Genomic DNA, 6,462 nt, shown 5'->3' on the forward strand with positions numbered 1-6,462 from the left:
GGAGAAAACAGTTCCACACGACAAGGAAGACACTAAACAGGAGCTGAGATAAGAGGGAGAGGAGGAAGAAACACGACTTCTTCCAGAAGCAGGAAGAAGAAGAAGTACATGTACATGTATATACTGTGTATATATATATATATATAATATATATAAAGTACGTCTCTTGTCTCCACAGACCGACCGAGCGTCCATTTCTTCGGTTACGTCTACTTCAGACAATGGAAGGACGTCTCTGTGAGAGAGGATACTTCCAGAAGGTCAGGTCACCTGACACCGGGCTGAATTCCCATTGGCTGACTCAAACCATGCCTGTATCCAGGTTACCGTATTATGGGAGTTCCTCAGTGTCTTTCAGTCTTTGGTGCTGGTGTCCAGGTTACGTATTATGGATGTCTCAGTGTGTCTTTCAGTCTCTGGTGCTGGTATCCAGGTTACCGTATTATGGGAGTGTCTCAGGTCCTTTCAGTCTTTGGTGCTGGTACCAGGTTACCGTATTATGGGTGTCATCAGTGTCTTTCAGTCTCGGTGCTGGTATCCAGGTTACCGTATTATGGGATGTCCTCAGGTCTTTCAGTCTTTGGTGCTGGTCCAGGTACCGTATATGGGATGTCCTCTGTGTCTTTCAGTCTCTGGTGCTGGTATCCAGGTTACCGTATTATGGGATGTTCCACGCGATGCTGCAGGTCGTTGCTCCAGAGTTCTTCGACAAGCTGCAGCCGTGTCTGGAAGCAGGTGATGATGTCATGCTTACTCATCATTACGGGTCCCAAATCTTAGGACGGAAGGACGCAGACAGAGAGACAGAGACAGAGACGCAGGACAGAGAGACAGAGAGACGCAGGACAGAGAAGACAGAGAGACGCAGGACAGAGAGAGACAAAGACAGAAAGAGACGCAGAGAGAGAGCGCAGGACAGAGAGACGAGGACAGAGAGACAGAAAGACACAGGACAGAGAGACGCAGACAGAGAGACAGAGAGACGCAGACAGAGAGACAGAAAGACACAGAGAGAGACAGAGAGAGACAGAAAGACACAGGACAGAGCGACGCAGACAAAGACGCAGGACAGAGAGACGCAGACAGAGAGACAGAGAGACGCAGACAGAGAGACGCAGAACAGAGAGAGGCAGACAGAGAGACAGAGAGACGCAGACAGAGAGAGGCAGACAGAGAGACAGAGAGACTCAGACAGAGAGACAGAGAGACGCAGACAGAGAGAGGCAGACAGAGAGACAGAGAGAAGCAGGACAGAGAGACGCAGACAGAAAGAGACGCAGACAGAGAGACGCAGACAGAGAGAGAGAGAGACACAGACAGAGAGACAGAGAGACGCAGACAGAGAGAGGCAGGACAGAGAGACAGAGAGCGAAGACAGAGAGAGGCAGACAGAGAGACAGAGAGAGAGACGCAGACAGAGAGAGGCAGACAGAGAGACAGAGAGACGCAGACAGAGAGACACAGAACAGAGAGACAGAGACGCAGACAGAGAGACAGAGAGACGCAGACAGAGAGACAGAAAGACACAGGACAGAGAGACGCAGACAGAGAGACAGAGAGACGCAGACAGAGAGACACAGAACAGAGAGACAGAGACGCAGACAGAGAGACAGAGAGACGCAGACAGAGAGACAGAGACGCAGACAGAGAGACAGAGAGACGCAGACAGAGAGACAGAAAGACACAGGACAGAGAGACGCAGACAGAGTCAGAAAGACACAGGACAGAGCGACGCAGACAAAGACGCAGGACAGAGAGACGCAGACAGAGAGACAGAGAGACGCAGAACAGAGAGAGGCAGACAGAGAGACTCAGAGACAGAGAGACAGAGAGACGTAGACAGAGAGACAGAGAGACGCAGACAGAGAGACGCAGACAGAGAGACAGAGAGACGTAGACAGAGAGACAGAGAGACGCAGACAGAGAGAGGCAGACAGAGAGACAGAGAGACGTAGACAGAGAGACAGAGAGACGCAGACAGAGAGACGCAGACAGAGAGACAGAGAGACGTAGACAGAGAGACAGAGAGACGCAGACAGAGAGACGCAGACAGAGAGAGACACAGGACAGAGAGACGCAGATAGAGAGACGCAGGACAGACAACAAGAGAGACATTTATGACTCAGTGTGCAAAGACCTTAACTTGGTGAAGTGTCACCTGACCTCTTCTCTCATCCAATCAGTTTGCAGCGAGATCGACCAATGGCCTTCCCCCGTTCCTGGACTGACGCTCCACCTGCCGCTGATGGGCAGGGTCTTACAGGTGAGGGGCGGGGCCTGTAGACAGGTAAGGGGCGGGGCCTGTAGAGGGGAGGGTCATATATATATATATATATATATATATATATATATATATATATATATATATATATATATATATATATATATAGAACGTGTATATTTTGTTCTTCAGGTTCGGATTCCTTCCAGAACCGACCAATCAGGAGGAAGTCCCATCCGACAGACTGGTCAACAGGTAACTTTAGTTCTTTATTGACATCGCTGTGATTAGCGGTCATCTGTGGGTGAACAATAAAGTTTCTTTTATGTCGTCAGGTGTTGCCGGCGCCAACCGTGCTGCCCTCCGTCCACGAGCTGGACCTCTTCAGTCTGTCTTCTGGTCTCACTATAGAGAGGGAAGCCCCGCCCCCTTAGCTTGGTCCCACGCCTTTAAACTGACATCAGTCACATGTGTCATTCAGGCAGGAGGGGATGGGATGGGGCTACAAACAGGAAGGGGCGGGGTGGGAATAACAGGAAGGGGCGTGGCCACAACAGAATAAAAGGATGATTCTTATCAGGATAATAAGGAACTTCCTGTTGACCTTTGACCTCCAGGTGTTCCAGCCCGGTCCTAGTTCACCTTCAGATGCTCTGGGAGCTCGTGTTGCTAGGGGAACACTGGTCGTTTATGGCACCGTCTCCAACCGTCTCCTCGGAAACTGTGCTGGCTCTCATCAGGTAACTCAATTGCCAATCACAGAGCAGTTGAGATATGCTACTCTATACCTGCTAAAAGTAGTGATTATTTACATGGAGTCTGGTGGAGATATGCGCTCTATACACGCTAAAGTAGTGATTATTTACAGGAGTCTGGTGGAGATATGCTGCTCTATACATGCTAAAGTAGTGATTATTACATGGAGTTGCGTGGAGATATGTGCTCTATACATGCTAAAAGTAGTGATTATTTACATGGAGTCTGGTGGAGATATGCTGTCTATACTGCAAAAGTAGTGATTATTTACATGGAGTCTGGTGGAGATATGCTGCTCTATACATGCTAAAAGTAGTGATTATTTACATGGAGTCTGGTGGAGATATGCTGCTCTATACATGCTAAAAGAAGTGATTATTACATGGGTCTGGTGGAGATATGCTGCTCTATACACGCTAAAAGAAGTGATTATTACATGGAGGTTGGTGAAGATATGCTGCTCTATACATGCTAAAAGAAGTGATTATTTACATGGAGTCTGGTGGAGATATGCTGCTCTATCACGTAAAAGAAGTGATTATTACATGGAGTCTGGTGGGATATGCTGCTCTATACACACTAAAAGTAGTGATTATTACATGGAGTCTGGTGGAGATATGCTGCTCTATACACGCTAAAAGAGTAGCAGAGCAGTGGTCTCTGTCTCTCAACCCAATCCCAGAGCAGTGTGTCTGTCTGTCCCCAGCATTATCAGTCCTCTGAGGAGCTGCTGTGATTTCCGTCCCTACTTCACCGTCCACGACAGCGAGTTCAGAGAGTTCACCACCAGGACGCAGGCGCCGTTAGTAACTTTAACCTTTTATCCTGTCTGTCTCTTACCTGTCTTCTGACTCCTGTATGACCGGTCTGTCTGACCTGTCTGTTTGACCTGTCTGCTACCTATCTGTCTGCCTGCCTGCCTGTCTGACCTGTCTGTCTGCTACCTGTCTGTCTTACTGTCTGTCAGACCTGTCTGTCTGACTTGTCTGTCTGTCTCTGACCTGCCTGTCTGACTGTCTGTCTGCTACTGGGTGTATGACGGTCTGTCTGTCTCTACCTGTCTCTCTGCTACCGTCTGTCTGCTACCTGTCTGTCTGCAGGCCTAGCGTGGTCCTGGGCGTCACCAAACCCGTTCTTCATCAAGACATTCCAGAACTGGGCCGACATCGTCCGGCTCGGAGAAACCAAGATGGCCGGTGCCTCTTCTTCTCTTCTTTTTTTTCACACTTCTTTACCTTCTTCTTCTTCTCTGATTTGGTCTGTTTGGTCTCAGGTTATTTACCCAAACAGGTGAAGGTGAAGAAACTGTCCAAAGCTGAAAACTCTGGACACCAAACCAGGTGATTCATTTAACACCGAACTTAGTTTTTCTCTATACACGCTAAAAGTAGTGATTATTTACATGGAGTCTGGTGGAGATATGCTGCTCTATACACGCTAAAAGTATGATTATTACATGGAGTCTGGTGGAGATATGCTGCTCTATACACGCTAAAAGGTAGTGATTATTACATGGAGGTCTGGTGGAGATATGCTGCTCTATACACACTAAAAGTAGTGATTATTTACATGGAGTCTGGTGGAGATATGCTGCTCTATACACGCTAAAAGTAGCAATTTACATGGAGTCTGGTGGAGATATGCTGCTCTATACACGCTAAAAGTAGTGATTCTTTACATGGAGTTTGGTGGATATATGCTGCTCTATACATGCTAAAAGTAGTGATTATTTACATGGAGTTGGTGGATATATGCTGCTCTATACACGCTAAAAGTAGTGATTATTTACATGGAGTCTGGTGAGATATGCTGCTCTATACACAATAAAAGTAGTGATTATTTACATGGGTCTTGTGGAGATATGCTGCTATACATGCTAAAGTAGTGAGTATTTACATGGAGTCTGGTGGGATATGCTGCTCTATACACGCTAAAAGTAGTGATTATTTACATGGAGTCTGGTGGAGATATGCTGCTCTATACATGCTAAAAGTAGTGATTATTTACATGGGTCGGGTGGAGATATGCTGCTATAACATGCTAAAAGTAGTGATTATTTTACATGGAGTCTGGTGGAGCTATGGATCTATACACGCTAAAAGTAGTGATTATTTACATGGAGTCTGGGGAGATATGCTGCTCTATACACGCTAAAGAAGTGATTATTACCATGGAGTCGGTGGAGATATGCTGCTCTATACATGCTAAAAGTAGTGATTATTTGCATGGAGTCTGGTGGAGATATGCTGCTCATACATGCTAAAGTAGTGATTATTTACATGGAGTCTGGTGGAGATATGCTGCTCTATACCACACTAAAAGTAGTGGTTATTTACATGGAGTCTGGTGGGTTTGTGATGATGATTTTGCGGGTGTTTGATGTTAAACTAAATTATTTTTCTCATGTATTTGAAGCTAAACCAGGTGTCAGTAGTTTAATACTGACTGAAGTTGACTTCCGTCTGCAGGCATCTACACGGAGTTCAAGACGTTTCTACACAAAGACAAGATTGATTTTAATTAAAAGACTTCTGAAGGTAAAACATCTCCTTGTTTATTGATCTACATATCTCTCTTTGGCTGTCTGTCTGTCTGCGTCTGTCTGTCTGTCTGTCTCTGCTGTCTGTGTGATTCAGTGTGCTTGTGGTATTATTGTGTGTATTATGGTATTATTGTGTGTATTATTGTGTGTATGGTGTTATTATTGTGTGTATTGTATTATTGTTATTATTGTGGGTATTGTGTGTATTTATGTGGTATCATTGTGTGTGATGTGTGTCAGGGGATCCAGAGGAAGCGCCCCCGAGGTCCAGACCTCCATCTTGAGGCGACACCTGCTGGAGCTCACGCAGAGTTTCATCATCCCATTGGTGAGCCAACAGCCAATCACATCGCTCAAATACAGGAAGTGATCAGCTGATCACCGGGGGGGGGGACGTCTCGTTTTAGAAACATTACATCACAAGTTACAGTGAGGAAAAAGAAGTATTAACGCGCTGCTATTTTGCAATTTCTCCCACTTAGAAATCATGGAGGGTCTGATGTCCTCGTAGGTGCATGTCCACTGTGAGAGACATGTCCACTGTGAGAGACATGTCCACTGTGAGAGACATAATCTAAAAAACATCCAGAAATCACAATGTATGATTTATAACTATTTATTTGTATGATCCAGCTGTAAATAAGTATTTAACACCTGAGAAGATCCATGTTAATATCTGGTCCAGCAGCCTTTGGTTCCAACGGTTCCTGTAGTCCTTCACCAGGTCTGACACCCTGCAGAAGGGATTCTGGCCCCCCCTCCACACAGATCTTCTCTAACCGTCAGGTTCTGGGCTCCCTCCAAGATTCTCTATTGGGTTTAGGTTGGGAGACTGGCTAGGCCCCCCAGAACCTTGATCTGGTCTCTCCAGAGCCCCCTGGTTCTCCTGGCTGTGGTCTTCAGGTCTTGTCATGTTGGAAGACTCGACCCATCTTCAATGCTC

At 46.3% G+C, this 6,462-nt stretch overlaps 1 pseudogene; it reads left to right on the forward strand.

Moving 5' to 3' along the window:
* Positions 1-178: 178 nt before the first annotated feature.
* Positions 179-5,847, forward strand: LOC116685561 (protein DENND6B-like; annotated as a pseudogene).
* The last annotated feature ends 615 nt before the right edge of the window (positions 5,848-6,462 follow it).

Source organism: Etheostoma spectabile, unplaced genomic scaffold, assembly GCF_008692095.1.
Source record: "Etheostoma spectabile isolate EspeVRDwgs_2016 unplaced genomic scaffold, UIUC_Espe_1.0 scaffold00570019, whole genome shotgun sequence".
Classification (NCBI taxonomy): Eukaryota; Metazoa; Chordata; class Actinopteri; order Perciformes; family Percidae; genus Etheostoma; species Etheostoma spectabile.